At 38.7% G+C, this 18,683-nt stretch overlaps 1 protein-coding gene and 1 pseudogene across 2 annotated transcripts in view; one reads left to right on the forward strand and one right to left on the reverse strand.

Annotated features, from left to right (window-relative positions):
* Window positions 1–18,683, reverse strand: part of Nck1 (NCK adaptor protein 1) — a 51,286-nt gene that overhangs the window by 27,312 nt on the left and 5,291 nt on the right. The gene's annotated exons all lie outside the window — the stretch shown is intronic.
* Window positions 15,942–16,596, forward strand: LOC117693664 (small ribosomal subunit protein uS5 pseudogene; annotated as a pseudogene).

Here is an 18,683-nt window from a genome sequence, read left to right on the forward strand (position 1 = left end):
CAAGCTTTTAAAAATTTTAAAACTTAGTTACACCAAAAAGGGCTTTAAGGTATGTAAATCAACTAAATATGGAACAAAACAGCTACCAGGATGACTTACAACACAGAATCTGCCTCCCACATAATCTTGTATTGTTATTCAATACTCACTAAATTTTATATACCTTCCAGATGTTCATTTTTTGACATCCATCAAATTTGGAGACAACTAAATATCCATAGTAAAAAAGAAACTAGCATCCTACTATTATAAAAATTGCACTGGCTTTATAGATCCCTTAGTCAACTACAAATCTAAATAAACTGAGTATACAGACCAAATATCTATACTTCACCTATTTCTACAAGTTAATTAAGAACACCTAATATTAAGTTTGTCAAAACAGTTACTTGTGATCTCAAATGACCTTAAACCCAGTACTCAGGAGACACAACAGGGCAGATCTCTGAGTTCAAGACCAACCTGGTCTACATAGAAAGTCCCAGGACAGCCAGGACTACACAGTGAGACCCTGCCTCAAAGAAAGGCTGTCAAATCATCTAACCAGGAAACTCCGAGGAAGGCTGATGTTTGCCATTGATATAGGTCATAAGCAATGTTTGAAAACACTAGTGGCAGGGGAAGGGGAAAAAAGGAACACATCTAAAGGGAAATCAACCATGCTAGTCACAAATAAGATTTTAGAATCTGCTATACTTTAACTCATAACTTGACAATTTCCTGTTTCTGATAAGAATTAACTAAGTAACAGTACTCAAATAACTAAGTCAGGAAGTTTAGATGGGTTACAATCTCTCAGTAAACTATGAAAGGAGAAATATCAACAATAACTTTGATATACCATAGTATGCAAAAAGAGAAGGCAATTCACAAGATTATTATAACCAACATTTTAAGCCAGACTATCACATAGTTTATACTGCTAAATATTCTAACAAGCTAACAAAACTAATGAAACATTCTACTATTTACAAAACAAAAATTAGAAGCACATCAGAAATGAGGAGAATTAAAATCAAGTTGTTTTGTTGAGTTTAGTTTGGCTTTATTTCTTATTGTTTGGTCAGTTGTACACACACACACACACACACACACACACACACAGAGACAGAAGAGCAGGCTCAAGAACTCTGCTGATAGCCTAACTTCAGACTTACTACCTTACCAAATTGTAAAAACTAAAAATAAATAAATAATAAATATTCTTTGCCTGATGTTTTAGGCCACTGCATCTGTACTGTTTTCTTAATAGCACCCAAGAAAACTAATCAAAACACATAAAAATACCATCTGAGCTATGTTTTAAAGCATTTAAATATACAATTCCACAGCACTAAATACCTTTACAATGTTGTAACAGTAGCACCACTTATCTTTAGTAATTTTCACTTTACAAAAATGAATCTTTGTGTATATTAAATAATTTTTTAGATGCAATCAACCACTACACATGAAATAAAATCAATTTAAGGCATTTATTCTCAAAAAATATTAATTCTACCACATGATCCAGCTATACTATTCTTGTGTATACACCCCCAAAGATTCTACATCATACTACAAAGATGTGTTCACCTATGTTTACTGTTGTTCTATTCAAAATAGCCAGAAAAATCAAAACTCTATGCTTAGAGTCACTGGGGAAGAGGAAACTTCAATTAAGAAAATGACCCCACTAAAACTGGGAGCAAGCATGTAGTGTATTTTCTTAATTGATAAATTATGTGAGAGGACCCAGCTCATCACAGGCAGTGCCACCTCTGGGCTGGTGATCTCGGATGCTCTAAGGCAGACTGAACAAAGCATGAGGAGCAAAACAGTGAGCAACTAGTTCCTGCCTTCAGGTACCTGTCTTGAGTTCCTCTCCTGATTTCCATTAGTGATGACAGCATGTGACCTGAGAGCTGTAAACTGAAAAAAATCCTTTCCTTCCCAACTTGCTTTTGGCCATGATGTTTTGTCACAGCAATAGGAACCCCAACTAAGTTAGAAGGGAAATTAATTAGGTAACAGGGAGGGGTGGATTTCAAAAGAGAGAAGATAGAATGCACTGACAAAAATGGGGTGCAGAATAACTGAATAAAAAAATTAAATGGGGTGGCGGGTGGGAAGGCAGGACAGAAAGGGAAAACAAGGAAGGATAACTAATAAAGATCCTCCTGAATAGTTGTATGAAAAACTGCAGAAGCTTCCTAAAATATAAACAAATAACGCATAAAAGAATATCCTATAACAGAACAACAATGTTTCTAACTAGTCACAATAAAAAGCCCAATTCAGGAATCATTACTTCTTTTAGAATTGTTGGTAAACGAGGTTTTATACACACCCTCGCTACAAGGCTATCCCCATTATCCTCAGTTACACTCTAGAACTTGACTAAGACCCTTTTGCTGAAGACATCATATGCCTGAATCAGAGACCAGGCAGACATCAAGCTGTTATTCACCTGGAAGCTTCATCCGCACTGATCCGCTCTCACAGTGATGGAGGGTGCTATTCATATTATGGGGAAAGAAAAGTAATTGTCAATTTTATTCAGCTATGAACACTGTGAGTTATAATAATGACCTGTCTGACAAGATATGCCCAAGATACACCCACTGTTAGAAAGAATGTCATGACAATAATCAACCACTTTGACTGGACTTAAGCCTTCTCCACAAGATGGATCTCAACCTGGCACAGTTATCAAGGTCAAGAACCTGTAGTTACATGGGGTCTACATTCCTAGGAGACCCTACTACTACACTCTGCTAATGGGACATCATATTAAGCTGAATCTAACAACTTCTCTTTATACACAGAGATTTGTATGTCTCTCAAATCTCTCATTAGAGGATCTGCTTTTCGCAGGAGATGACCATAAACCCTGTAACTGGTCATGTTGCAGAGAGTTACTATGGTTTGCTCCACCCTAAGTCACACACCCTGCTACAAAGCTCAGGGATCATGGTAGAAGAGGGGACAGAAAGAATATAGCAGCTGTATATGAATTCTTGGTAGTTGTAACAACATGTACAAGATCTGCACAAGGTCAAGCTAAACAAAATCCCAACGTGGAGGGAGAGGGGCACAAAGTATTACAGCTATTAAGGAACTATTGGTAAATGACAGCTACCAGGAGAGGGTGGTTTTAGTTTTAAGGGTGTAGCCCCTAGGAGGTCTAACTAGTGCCAGTGGAAAGCCATACAACTCAGAGTAGACAGGCAGCACTAACAAGACTTCATGGGTTTCAAAAAACAGGTGAGGACACAAAGTTGGGTGAATATGGGTTATGAGTACAGGAGAAGATGTGGAATTGGGATGAAAATGGTCAAAATACAATGTATGAAATTCTGAAAGAATTAGTAAAAAAAACATTTTTTAATATTAATTCTAGGGTTGGCAAGACAGCTCAACAGTTAAGAGCACACACCATTCTTGCAAAGGACCAGAGTTCAGCTCCCAACATCTATATTGTGTAGCAAACATCTGCCTATAACCTCAGCTTCAAGGGACCCAATGCCTCTGGTTTTCACAGGCACCTGCATTCATGTGTACACACACACACACAGAGACACACCCCTATACAAGCCATATGACTTATTAATTACAGGTATAGGGAACTGGTCTATTATTGCTTTAAAATCCTAGGTAATTTCACAGTACTATCCTTCATTAGACATCTCCATTTGCCTTTCTTAGAAATTTCCTGTTGTATCCTACCCTGTATCCCATACAGTTACTGTATGGCAAAGCCAATGATCTGGATTAATAAGCCCTATTCAGTCACCCTCCCTCTCAACTCTCTGCCCTTTTATCTTTTTAACAGGACTCAAATGGATGTGCAGTAACCCCATGCTTACTATATACATGAGGAACAAAGCAGTTTTAATTAATGAAGCATCCTCTAAGTAGTCTCCCTGTTCCCAATCTCACACTCTCTTCTATCTGGAAAATTTTAATTGTCATTTTTGAAAAAGTTAGCTGGAAACATGAATTCTTCCTTTAATGTTTACTAAGTGGCCTTGAGAGTTAAACTGAAAGAAGTTTCAAATGAATTTGCCTTGAATGACAATGAACTTATTATTCTTGTGGTCCTTAAACGCTACAAGGACAAGAACTCTTCTAACACTAGAGAAACTAAAGTCATGAGAAGATTCTGGGAAAGTGGGAAAAGAGGAAGTCACAGGAATGCCTCCAAACCTAGACTAGCACTAGCATAATCTGGTCTGGTCTGATCTATTTAGGGAATCCTAAATAAAGACCACAACAAGGCAAGTTCAGTGCAAAGTTATGAAACATAAGGTGCTGCTAATCTGAGTAGATTCCACCTCATTCTGGAGGCAGTGATTACCTGCTCAATACCTTGGGAGTCATGCATGTGTCCCACTGCTGTGAGAGCTAATCTGAAAAGGAAAAACCTCATCCAAATACTTTCCAAATACTAGGAAATCTGTGTTATGATAAGTGATTATGGCTTCTCATCACTAACATACAGGCATAAGCAGGATGCCAACATTTCATTTCTCCCAAGTGTAAATCCTTCCTTCTCAAAGTGAAGAAAATTTAAAGAATTGTTTTTATTTTTTCCTTCTCCCTCCATTTTTCTGTTATCCTCTTTTAGGAGCTAATAATATATCAATCAAGATATTTTGAATCAAGATATTCAAAAGAAAACACATAAACTGAGGTGCTTAAAAAGGCAATGTGAATACTCAGAAAAGGTAAGAGCAGATGTGACATGGGTAGAGAAGGCAGTGACAAGCAAAGGAAAGAACTAACCCTAAGAAAGGGAGTACTAATTCCCAGAGTTACCACAGAAGATTTGGATGTGCAGTTTTCACCATCAAAAAGTATAAGAGGACTATAAAGATTGGTCAGTCAGTAAAGTTCTTGTTATAAGTATGAAGACGTTTGAAGCTAATAGCAAACTCCAAGGCAACTAGGACTAAAGCCCCTGTCAAGAAGTGGGAGGGAGGAATAGAATGGGGAGAGCAGAAGGGGAAGAGGGAGACCTAACGTTAAATTCTGGCCTTAGCACTCACACTACACATAAGGAAACATATACACACAAAGTACACAAAGAAACAAATAAATATGCCTATTATAAGAAGAGGGGGAGGGAGAGAACCAACAAACTTCCTAGAGAAGGAAAAGTTGGATCTAAACTACATAATACTTTTAAAACAGCTGCCTCAAAATAACCTAAAAACTAAAGGAAGGCATAAATAAAAGAAAAATAAAGAGACAAAATAAAATTGAAACTAAAAGAAGTTCTGGAGCTGAAAACTTCATTAGAAACATTCAAAGGCAGATTTGAGTGCATGGAATAAAGAATCACCATATATGAAAAGCTGTAACAACTGAAGTTTAAATGAACTGAGAAATGGGAAGAAAAACGACTGAGGAAAAGTGAGCTACGGAAATAGGACCTATGTGATGTGACCCAGAGAACTAACCAAAGACATTGTGGGAATTCCGTAATACACACACACACACACACACACGCACGCACGCACACACTAAGCTGCTGTCATTTGAGTTCGAGTATCTGAATGGTATTCCTTCTGAAGTCTATATTTAGTTCACATCAGAACTGACTCAGATGTTTACATGTCTATATATTTTTGGTTAAGAACTGTGCCCATATTGAATCAATCTGCCCTTAAAATGTGTTGGCTATATTGCTGAGCAAAAAGTCTCCTATTTCACCAAACAAGTCAACAGGTCAGTTATCAGAAATCCTGTTACATGTGTGCACACTTTTGATGCCATTCAGCTGGAGCTCAGGAACAAGACAACATGTAGCTGACAGGGCTTCCAACCCCAAGCCTCTGTAGACAGCACTACACATCTACACATTTCTCAGGTACTACCTCAGCTCTATACTTGACAGACACTGGGGCCGCCTCCACCAGCAGTTAGCTACTAAATGGGGCTATGACTTCAGAAGAGCAATTCAGGTACCAATGTTCCTACTCACCACTAGCCTGGCCAAACCTCCCCTCAGCAGCCACTGGCTTATAGATGCTAAACGGCTCAGCATCTACAACTTCCTGGCAAGTAAGGTACAGCCACAAAGAATCACACACCCTTAACTTAGTAAGGCAGCAAACTTCTAAGGTGAATAAACAAGCACACAAAAAAGGATTCAGACTATAGCTTTCAATAGTACCCCTGTAGATATAATGTTTTAATTAAAAGATGAAGACTGGGTGTTAGGGAAATGGTTCATTCAGTAACATGCACAAAACGTAAGTGCAAATCTGAGTTCAGATCCCAGCACCAATATTTTTTTAAAAAAGGACAAAGCAGTGTGTACTTATAATCTCAGTTCTGAGGACATGAAGACAGAAGGATCTCTGTGGTTTACTGACCAGCCAGTCTAGCTGATTCAGTGAGTTTCAGGTTCAGTAAGAGACTCCACTTCAAATAAATATGGAAGATAACAATAAAGGAAACTATGCAAGGTCAGCCTCTGGCTTCCACATGCAAAAGTGTGTGCTAGTGTGTGACACACACAAACGCGCACACCCACGAGAACACATATACATATGCAAAAAAGGATTTTAAGGGAGGAAATCAAAACTGAATACCCACCATGACAGTTACTGCTACCATTCATTAATATGTACTCTCTTCATCAGCTTACTGCTATCCTATATTTTTTTAGAAATGCATAAATTTCTACAAAAAGAACATGACTGGTCTATGACAATACAATATGGGTAAAACTGATATATACCACTTCCAATCCAGTACCTTAAGTCTCCCTATACACATTTCCCTTTTCAAATCAATGTCAGAAGCCATTGCTGATTGTGGTGGTAACATAAAAAGACAGAAGAGCTTATGTCTCTAAGTAACTGCACAGAGCAAAGGTACCCCAACACACATCTTAGACAGTGATATTTGAAAGTAATACGAACTCCCAGGTTGTCACTAAGATTTGTGGCTTGTTGGACTCAGTAACAAATCATACCTAATATAGAAATCTTAAAAACATTTCTCTAGCTGCTGTGTGAAATAACTTTTTAAAAGGTAAGAAAGAGATTTTTTTTAAAAAGACCGATTAAGGCAGGAAGCATCATGGCTCATGCCTATGATCCCAGTACTTGGAAGACTGAGACAGAGTGACTGCCATGAGTTTATGGCCAGGGGCTACACTGAGTTACAGTCAGCCTGAGCTAGAGTTCTGAAGAAAAATAAAAATGTATATTCATTCACACTGTAGGACAGGAGGTCTCCTCTGCTTTCTTATCTTGGTATAAAAACCTCTTTTCCTAGTAAGCCCTCCCCTCCTGGCCCCTAGAGGACTTGAATCTCTTGTGAGTTCGAGGCCAGTCTGGTCTACAAAGAAAATTCCAGAACAGCCAGGGCTGTTATACAGAGAAACCCTGACCCCCCCCCCCCAAAAAAAAAAAAAAAAAAAAGGTAACAACAAAAAGAATATTGCCCAATTTTTTTTAAAAAAGAGAAATTATATTTTTCTAAATATGCATAAATCTCCAACTAACATTAAATAATAATCATCAAAACTAGTCATTAGAGAAAAGCTAATCAAAAATACAAAGAGATATCACCTCACAACTAATAGGAAGTGGTGAAATTAGAACTCTGGTACATTACTGACAGCAACATAAAATTATTACAATAACTATGAAACAGTATTGTAAATGTTGTTTTTATTTCCTCAGATGAAGTCAAGAGAGCCAAGCTCGGCTTGGGCTGAGCCCAGAGTTTCTATCTATCCTTAGGCCAAGGCCTGAAAGCTTCTAGTTTCTATACTATCTAATCTGCTGCAAGCCCGAACCTATAAAGCTTCAACTTTCAGCTTCTATCTGCTAACCTAGGCCTAGAATGTCTCAGCCTCCAAAACTTACTGCTGAATAAACTCAGACCTTTTAGCTCTTTCGGAACCCTGGCTGTCTGGTTCAACTCAGCTGTTCTGGTTCAAACTCTTCTCTAAGCTAACTGATTCAAACTGGGTTCTCTCAGCTTCTGACTGAACTGCTGTGCTTGGAAAAACTGCCTCTGAACTCCATGAACTGAACTTTTCCCCTGTGCTGCTCTGAAGTAGCCTCTCTTTTCTGTCTATCCTCATGACAGTTGGACTTATCCTATCTCTGACTCATTCCAACCGGATAACAGACCTAGAAGGTCTTTGGATGCAATCCCTTGCCAGAGCAGCCATGTTGGTGGATTAAAATTCCTCTATACAGTATTGAGAGGTCCAAAAACCTTGGGAATAAAAATTTTCAATTCCCCAGGAAGCAATCTAGGCTCCTCAGAGGAAGCAATGACAATGGATTGTTGATCAGTGACAGCCTGACTTAGGGAGGATGAGTCTGGAGCTGAGTCAGCTCTTCAGACATCTAGCTGGAGGAGGTAACTAGGCCAAAACAGAGCTGGCTTCTAAAAATTCTTCAAGGTATCACCAAATATAATGAAACTAACATAGCAGCCAATCAAAAATGCACTAATGTCACTGCTTTGCAGGTTACTAGCCCTGCATGAAAGGGAGCCTGCTAGATCCTCTGAAGATAGAAGGAAATCTACTCCACAAAGTTGTCCTCTGATTTTTATACATGAACTGTGGCACATGTGCCCCCCCCCCAACATATTGTGCATACACACATGCGTAAGCACACATACACACACACACACACACACACACACACAGATGCACATAATAACAATAAATTTTTAAAGAATTCAAGAAGCATTTGGAAATATAATGTATAAGGACTAGAATAAGAAAAAGAAAGGTATGGCACACGACTTCCAGACAGAAACACCATTTAATGAGTGTGGTAGCGTACATCTTTAATTCTCCGCACTTTCTGGAGGCAAAGGCAGGCAGATCTATTTAAAACCAAGGCCAGCCCATGGTAAAGGAAGAAATTATATTTAATAAAATGAAGAGACTTAGAAGTCCAAATCCCAGCAACAACATGGTAGCTCACAACCTATATGTAATGAGATCCAATGTCTTCTGGAATGTCTGAGGACAGCAACAGTGTACTCATATACATTAAATAAATAAATAAATTGTTGTGATACTGTCCCCATCCTAAAGTACTTGCTATATGGTTTAGACACCACTAGTGGTATATCCCTCTCACTAGCTACAACAAAAGTTAAGTATTCCAATTTCCAAGTTATCATTAAAAATGTACCATACAAAATCTCATTCTTCAACTACAGGAATTCTTCAACATTTTACTGATAATTTCTTTTTCTCAGCTTTAGTTATACGATTAACACTTTTATTATTTGGAAGTTGACTTTCCAGGCTGACCCTTTACCTTTTATCACTGGTTTCCTATTTCCTTTGTGAAATGTCACTAGTAACTCTCATCCTTCTATTGTTTTGTCCTTGTTATAACAGTTTAACGGCTTTTTGTTGTCATTCTGGTTAAATGCTTTTTTTTCCTATTTGCTTCATTTTCTTATTTGCAAAGCTTGCCTCATATATCTATTAATCCTATCTGTTTGCTCAAATTTAAAAGAAAGCCCCTAAGACGTTGTTAAATCATTTCTCCTTTTGATTTGAATAGGAGAAGCATCTTTTCTCTCCTGTCTTGAGGCAGGATCTCCCTATGTAGTCCAAAATGGCCTTGAACTTGGCATCTCTCTGCCTCCAGATGCTAGGATTACTGGCAGGCAGAATCATGTCCTGGAATACATTCTCTCGATTACTACTCAGATGCCAAAATACCAACAGCAAAAGAGAAGAGTTCTCAAAAATGGTTACAGTATTGAGTACTTTTACTTAATCAGAATTTTCTAGGTTCTTGGTCTTCAATTTTGTTAAATGTCTGTCTTCTCTCCCAAAGATACATTTTAAACTATTTGCTGAGGCATCTCAGTAGGTTGTTGTTCATCTATACCAACTAACAAGAATATCTGAACTCAAGCATTTTTTTGTAATAGCTTTATAGAGATATAATTCACAGTTCATAGAACTTACCTACCTAAAAAATGCACAATAGAAACAGAAGAGATGGCTTGGTGGTTATGAGCACTTTTGTTACAAGCACTTGCTATGTAACCCTAAGCATCACAAAACCATGTAATAAACTGAACATCCCAACTCGGACTTGCTTGGCTTCCAGCCTAGTTGAGAAAACACAAGACTCAGATTCAGGGAGAGACCTTGTCTCAAAATGAATAGGAAGGAAGTTATAGGAAATATCTAAGATCATCTTCTGGCCTCCATGCACAGTCATATATACACGTGTAAATAAACAAATATTTTAAATAAATAAAAAATAAAGTATGTGATGATTTTAGTTTAGTCAGAAAGCTATAGAACCATCATATTCAAATCTGTTGGAAGCGTTACACAAACAGAATCATGTATTTTGTGTGGGTTTTCTAAAATTAGTTTTCAAGGTCCATCTAAACTAAAATACATGCCAATGTTGTAGCATATATATATATGTATATATATATATGTGTATGTATATGTATATATATATGTATATATGTATACACACATATATATATACACACATATGTAGGGCAGTAGGCTGTGAGAAGCAGCTGGGCACTTGGTCCAGAACAAGCTTGGAACCCCGGACCACTATTGGACAGCAGGAGTTCCCTCTGCTCCCAAGCCCTGGTTCTTTTCACCTAGCTTCAGCCCTGCAACAACCCCTCCCACAGAGAGGTTGCTGACCATCAGTCACAAGTACCAGTGCCTCAGGCTCTCCCACATGCAGATGAGGTATCTCCAAGCTCTCAGACTGAGCCAATAGGCATTATCTGCTGCCAGACCCTAACCCACCCCAAAATTCTATATAAGGGCTCTATTTAGGGGAAGTAAAGGGCGCTCAAGAATCATCCTGGTGACCATCATGGGACACCCTCCAGAACAAGGGACCCACACACATATGTCCTTCATATGTTCATATGTTTTGTCCTTCAAGTATGTTTGTGTATCAAGGCCAGTGGTAGCCAGATGATGATGTTGGATCCTCAGAACTAGGTTAACAGTTTTGAGACACCATTTAGGTGCTGGAAACTGAACCTGGAAGTGTACTTAATCTTGAACCCTCTCTGCAGCCCTGTGACTAGGTTCTTTCACAACACAATGTTCTTAAAGTTCAACAATGTTATAACATGAATCGGTATTTCATTACCTTTTAATGCTGAATAATATTCCACAGTATCACATATATTTTACTAATTCATCAGGTGATGAGCATCTGAAATAATACCAAGATAAACATCTACATTTGGTATTATTTTCAGCTGCTTTGTGAGGTGGTGTATTTTAAAACATTGGAAAACTTTATTTTAATCAATATTATGGCAAAGTCAGGACTCATGTGAATGTCTTCTATTAAATCCCCAGAGGGTTCCAGAAAGTATAATAAAATCAATACTTCCATTAGAGGGAATGTTACGTAAAATTTTTATAAAATTTTTTAAATGGCACTTGTTTCCTGAGATACAGTGTACTATTAACAACCAAGGTCCACAAGTCTAGGCTGCAAAGCAAAGGCAGGAAGCAAGACCCGCCCATCTGGTACTGAACAACTTTGCAATAAAATCAGCCCTTAATACTGTTCTGTCCTTTGAGATAAAACACTCTCTTAAACAAACAAAACAGAGATCTGGAAATAACACAGGAGAAGAATAATTTTCAAGGATTTAAAAAAAATGAATATATGCACACAAGCAAGGTCACTGAAAGCTTGCCAGGCTAAGTCTGACATATATACCTGAATTTACTTCATATGAATAAAGTGGGTACCCCCAAGTGTCCCCACTATTTCAAGATAACTGCTACTTATTCTGGTGGCTAGTGTTGTACTACTAGCTCTTGCCATTATGTGCACTTCTCTGACCTCTATCTCTACTACTGTAGCTCCCTCAGTGAACTGACTATAGACAAACTGCTGCTGCTGGTTGACCTCTCTGGGCTGTCCAACAATCTCGAACATAGGGGCTTCCCTGAAGGCACTACCTCTAGTACATTTTCTTTCTTTCTTTCTTTCTTTCTTTCTTTCTTTCTTTCTTTCTTTCTTTTTTTTTTTTTCCCCCCCCAAGAAATGGAGCAATCTTTGTGATGCAAGGGTAGGGTCAGAGAACTTTCTCCCATTTTGTTTTGTTTCTTTTTGAGATTAAAAACTCTCATTATGTAATCCAGGCTAACCCCAAACTCATGACTGCCCTCCCAAATACATGAGGTTTCAGGTATAGTTCACTATCCTAAGCTCCCTTTCTTCTCCATTCCTGAAAGTATATGAGCCTCTTGGGTTCTACACTCAGATGACAAAGCAAAGGGTAATAAGTATTTATTATATTCTATGATTCAGTTCTTCAGGATTATGATTTTCCTAGGCTAAGCCTAAGGTTTTACATTAAGATGATTTAATCAAGATGGCTGAGTAGGGGGTACTTGGCTTACACAGAAAGAACCAAAACAAGCAAGAAAACAACACATCACTGAAGTATTTGAGGTACTTTTGAAGTACAGTGGGAATATGGAGAAGACATTACAGAGCATGAAAACAGGAACTAAGTTGTGGTTGAATGAGAATGGTCTTCACAAGGCAATATATTTGAATGTTTGCTTACCACTTTGGGGAACTGTCTGAGAAGGATTAGGAGGTATGGACTTGTTAGAGGGGCTGTGTCATTGCAGAAGGCTTTGAAATTTCAAAAGCCATTCCCAATTAGCTCCCTCTCAGCCTGAAACCTGTGGATCAGAAACCTGGCCCTAAAAAGTTGATGCTTAGTCCCATCACCCAACCTGGGAAGCAGATGGGCACAGTTCCCTGAACATTCGTCCCACAAGAGACCTTATACATGCTCCATCTTTACCCACACTGGCAGATACCACACCTTACCCCTCTAAAAACCATGCTGCGCTATATTACCAAACCACCAGGGATATGCTTGCCTTCATATGATCAGTGGAAAGTAGCAGACTCCCATACTGGATGTGCTAGATATATCACAACAAACCCACCTGCCTAAGGAAACAACATCTTATCTGGTGCTGCAGTCCCCAACCCCTAAGCTCACAGTCCCAAAGACATCTATAGATATTAAACTAATTATAGCTGAAGAAAATAAACAAAAACTATGCTAAAGTATCCACCTGAAACCAAAGCCAACAACCTATCCAAATAAAAGTAGGAAACACTGCCAAGAATGTTTTCCTACGAAAGCTTCTCTTAACAAAATTGGCAGAGACAACTAACCTACCAGATGTACAAAATATCAACATAGGAGCACAAGAAACATAAAGAAATATGTTAACAAGACTCTTCTAAAGGAAAAAAAAAAAAAAAAACTTTTTTTAGAAAATGCCAAAGAAACGGAAACCAACAAACTGCCAAAAAATTTTAATGAGTGAAAAATTCAGCAAATAAAAAAAGTCTTTAAAAAATCGGGGCTAGAAATACAGATGTGGATGCTTGTAGCCAACCATTGGACTGAGCAGGGGGACCCCAATGGAGCAGTTAGGGGAAGTACTGAAGGAGCTGAAGGGGTTTGCAACCCCATAGGAAAAACAACAAAATCAGAGCTTCCAGGGACTAAACCACCAACCAAAGAGTACACATTAGGACCATGACTCCAGCCGCATACATAGCCAGAGGATGGCTATCTAGTCAGACTTAAACCACAAACAAACAAACAAAGAAAAAAAAAAAAAAGAAGAAAAAAGACTTCCAGACTTAGAGACCACTAAGTAAGCAAGCATTCAGTTTGTGCTTAAAAAGAAGGGGGAAAACATGGAAAACCTACTCTAAGTAGGATTATTATCACTGTCATTATTATTATTTTAAACTTTAAAAACAAAAAACCTTCTCCAAAGCATTTAGTAGTCAAACTACATATAACTCAGCTCAGCAACAGGATATAATTAATTTGGTTAGCCCATCAATAGAATTTATGTTTAGTGGTTCAATCTCCAGCACCAAACAAAGGACAACAGAGAAAATTCTGAAGAAATGAAGAAAAAGATTCATCAGATAAAAGCTCTTGCTATGAAAATCCAACAATGTGATCAATCCCTGGAACCCACATAAAAGTAAAAGGAAAGAACCAACTCTACAAAAGTTATCATCCTCTGACCTCCCACACACACAGCAGCAAGCACACATCTACACACACATCAAACATCAAACATACATACAATAATTTTTCATCAAAAAAAAATAACAAATGTGGGGGCTGGGGACATACCACAGTGCTAAGAGCACTTATTCCTCTTGAAGGGCCCATGTTCAGTTCTCAGTACCCACATCCAGTGGCTCACAAATGCCTGTAACTCTAGCTCTAAGGATCCCAACTCCTTCTTCTGGCCTCTGTGAAAAACCTGAACACACGTGGCACTCACCCACAGACAAACATGTACACATTAATACATAAAAATGAGAGAAATTTTGGAGCTAGAGAAATGGCTCTGCAGTTAAGAACACTTGCTGCTCTTGAAGACCTAACAGGTTTGGTTCAAAGCACCCACAGGGCAACTCCTAACAATTGTTAACACCAGTTCCAGGGAATGCAACACCCTCTTCTGGCCTCCAGAAACAGCAAACACACATATATACAGGCAGGCAGACACTCATATACATAAAAATATTTTTCAACAAAGACATTTCTGGAGCTAGAGAGATGTCTCAGCAGTTAAGGCCACTTGCTGCTCTTGCAGAAGACACAGGTTCCTACCACCAACATGGTGGCTCACAATCATTCTTAACTCCAGTTCCAGAGATCTAATTCTTTCTTCTGACAACCACAGGAACCAGGCACCTGGTGCATGTACATATTTGCAGGTGAAACACTTATACAGGTGAAACCAATCTTGTTTTTAAAAAATTTCAGGAGATTTTAAACAAGTATGCAATTTAAAGAATTAGCAAAGAACAAAACAAACCCAACTTGTAAAAGGAAAGAATAAAAAACAGAACAAAGGATAGACACCATAGAGACCTGATTGGAACCTAGAGTTACACAGATCCATGGCACAGTACTTGCCTAGCAGGCTTGAGGCCCTGAGTTTGTCTTCAAACACAGCAAATAATAGTAACAATCTTAGAATGACTTTTCTTGGCACATAAAGGTATTTGATAAACTTCAACATCTCTTTATGATTTAAAACAAGTCAAAAATTAAGTAAAGACAAAACATCCATCAACACAAGTTAAGAGTTACATATAACTAACCCTCAAACAATATCACACTGGGAAAAGCTAAAATAACTTCTTCGGTGATCAGGAATAAAATGGGATGTCTACTTTCACCACATTTCATCAATACAGTACTGGAAGTCATAGAAAAGACCAGAGAGAGAAAGAAACATGTGTCTAAATATCTAAATAGGAAGTAAGGGATTCAAACTACCCCATCTTATGGGAATATCCTTGTTAGCCTTAACTATTAACTCAACACACTTACTCACCTGAAAAGAGTCTCAGCTGAGGGATTGCCCAGATCAGACTAGCCTCTGGGCGAGTCTGTGAGAGCCATCTTAGTTATTAATTGAAGTAGGAAAGCCCAAACCACTATGCATGGCAGGTGGTCCTGACTGTGTTAACACACACACACACACACACACACACACACACACACACACACACAAACCTAAGTGTGAGCCAGTAAATGAGCTAGTGAGCTAGCAAGCAGTGTTCCTCTCAAGTTTCTGCTTTAAATTCCTACTTGAGTTTGTGCTAACTTTTCAATAATGGGAGAGTAACCTACAAGCTGAAATAAACCCATTCCTCTCCCCGCTCTGAGCTTTTGGTCAGAGCATTTTAGCATATCAGCACATCAATAGAAATGTAACCACAATAAAGAGAATAATTTTTATATATAGAAAACCCTAGGGATTTTTAAAAATTCATTACAGTTAGAGGATACCAAAATTAACCTTGCTAGGTGTGGTGGCACACACCTTTGATCCCAGCACTTCAGCACAGAGGCAGGCAGATTCCTGTGATTTCAAGACCAGCCTATTCTCCATGTCCACTAAGGAGTCTGATATTATTGACATTTTCCTGGTTACATCTCTAAAGGATGAGGTTCTGAAAACCATGCCAGTGCAGAAGCAGACTCGGGCCGGCCAGCAGACCAGATTCAAGGCTTTCGTCGATATTGGGAACTATAATGGTCACATTGGTCTTGGTGTTAAGTGTTCCAAGGAGGTTGCCACTGCCATCCGAAGGGCCATCATCTTGGCCAAGCTTTCCATTGTCCCTGTGCGAAAAGGCTACTGGAGGAACAAGACTGGCAAGCCTCACACTGTCCCATGCAAGGTGACAGGCCACTCTGGTTCTGTGCTGGTGCATCTCATCCCTGCCCCCAGAGCACTGTCTCTGCTCCTGTGCCCAAGAAGCTACTGATGATGGCTGGCATAGACAACTGCTACACTTCAGCCAGGGGCTGCACTGCCGCCACCTTTGATGCCATCTCCAAGACCTACAGCTACCTGACGCCCGACCTCTGGAAAGAGACTGGGTTCACCAAGTCTCCTTATCAGGAATTCACTGATCATCTTGTGAAAACCCACACCAGAGTCTCTGTTCAGAGGACCTAGGCTCCAGCTGTGGCTACCACATAAGGGTTTTTATATAAGAAAAATAAATGAATTAAGTCTGAAGAAAAAAAAAAAAAAAAAAAACCATTCCATCCTGGTCTACAAGGGAAGTCCCAGGACAGTCAGGACTGTTATACATAGAAAACCTAGCTCAAAAAACAAAAAGAACAAACAAACAAATCAACTTATGAGGCAGAGTCAGACAGACCTCTGTAAATTCAAAGCTAATCTAGTTACATAATGAAATGACAGCCAGGACCATGGGGTTGGGGGAGAGGCGGTGCACTGAGACCCTGTCTCAAAAAACAAAAAAGCAAGACAACAACAAGAATCAACATACAAAACCTAACTTTTTTAAAATATACAAGTAACTAGGAAAAAAATCAAATAAGCCCACATATTTAACATCAAATTGTCAACAAAGGCAAGTCCGCTGATGAAAAAGGAAAGTCTCTTTAGCCAATACTTCTTGGAAGACTGAATGCAGAGATGCATAAAAATAAAACATCTGTTCCTATTTCTCCATGTAAATAAAAATAATTCAAAATGGATTTAAGATTTAAATGTAAGCCTAAAACGATGAAAATATTAGAAGAAAACATAAAAAAAATGCTTCTGGACATGGGTCTGAGCAAGATTTTTTTAGGTAAAATACCAAAAGAACAGGAAACAAAAGCAAAAACTAACAAATGAGGCTGACTACATCAAAGAAAAATCAAATTCCATTGTAACAAGGAAATTCCAAAAATGAAAATCCCTACAAAATGGAAGAAAACAATGGCAAACTATTCCTCTAACATGGTATTAATTCACATAAAGACTCAAACAATTCAACTTCAAATAATACAATTAAAAGTGGGCAAGAAGCTGGCTTGCAAGAACATGCCCACAGTTCCATCATTCAAGAGGTTGAGGGGAAAAGATTAATTCAAGGTCAGTCTGGGTTACAGAATGAAGCTTCATCTCAAAAATAAATAAACATATAAAGAAACAAACAGTAATAAACGGGCAAATGATGTCAGGAGGATTTACAGAAGCCAACAAATACATGAACTTCTAGTCATTCATCACTAGAGAAATGCAAATCAAAACCACGTGATTTAAAAATATAAATAAGCACAGATGAGGATGAGCTCAGAAATCAGTGTTGGTAGTGTATTAGTTACTCTCCTACTGCTATAGCAAGGAAATGTATAAAAGACTCTGTTGGCTTATGGTTCCAAGAGATAAGAATGCATCATGGAAAAGAGACATGGCAGTAAAATGACAGGCATGGCAACAGGAACAGAAGCTAAGAGACTAATCCCATATTCAACTGAAAACAAGAAGCAGAGGTGGTGAACTGGAAATAGGTGCTGCAAAAAGCCCACCCAGTGACATTCTTCCTCCAGCAAGGCTGCACCACCTCCCCAAACAGCAGCACAGAACAGGATTCAAGTACTAAACTATCTGAGCCCATTTGGGGACTCTGTCATTAAATCATCACAGCAGGCATGCAGAGGACTCTAAGGTGTGGAGCTTCCTGGAAAAACTAGAAGCATAGTATGATCCAGCATGGCCACTTCTAGGAACATACTTAATCTACCCTCACATTTATGTATCTGTTTTGGTTAGGTTTTTGCTTGTGTTTGTGTGTGTGTGTGTGTGTGTGTGTGTGTGTGTGTGTGTGTGTGTAAGAGAGGGAGGGGGAGGGGGAAACTGGTCTCACTGTGTAGCCCAGGCTGGCCTTGAAATCATTACACAGGACACACTGGCCCTAAAATTGTGCCCTTCTTTCCTTCAGCCTCCCTAGAACTGGGATTACAGGTCTGTTGACCACACTTCTTCACACCTTTATTTCACAATAACCAACCAACCCAAAGAATCAATGTAGGGAAAAATGGTAAATACACATGATGGAGTACCCAGGGAGGGTCAGAAGAGGGTGTCAGAGGCAGTTGTGAATGGACTTGGTGGTGCTGGAAACTAAACCCAGGTCCTCTGGAAGTGCAATCAGTGCTCTGAACCATAAAGTAGGCAGGAGAAATAAAACTAATCAGATATTAGTTGATACAAAAAATAAATAAATAAAAGCAAGATTGGCAAGCCATAGAATGAAAGCCCTTAGCAGCTTCCACAGTTTGTGCCTCTGCTCCTG

This window comes from Arvicanthis niloticus, chromosome 21, assembly GCF_011762505.2.
Source record: "Arvicanthis niloticus isolate mArvNil1 chromosome 21, mArvNil1.pat.X, whole genome shotgun sequence".
Taxonomy (NCBI): Eukaryota; Metazoa; Chordata; class Mammalia; order Rodentia; family Muridae; genus Arvicanthis; species Arvicanthis niloticus.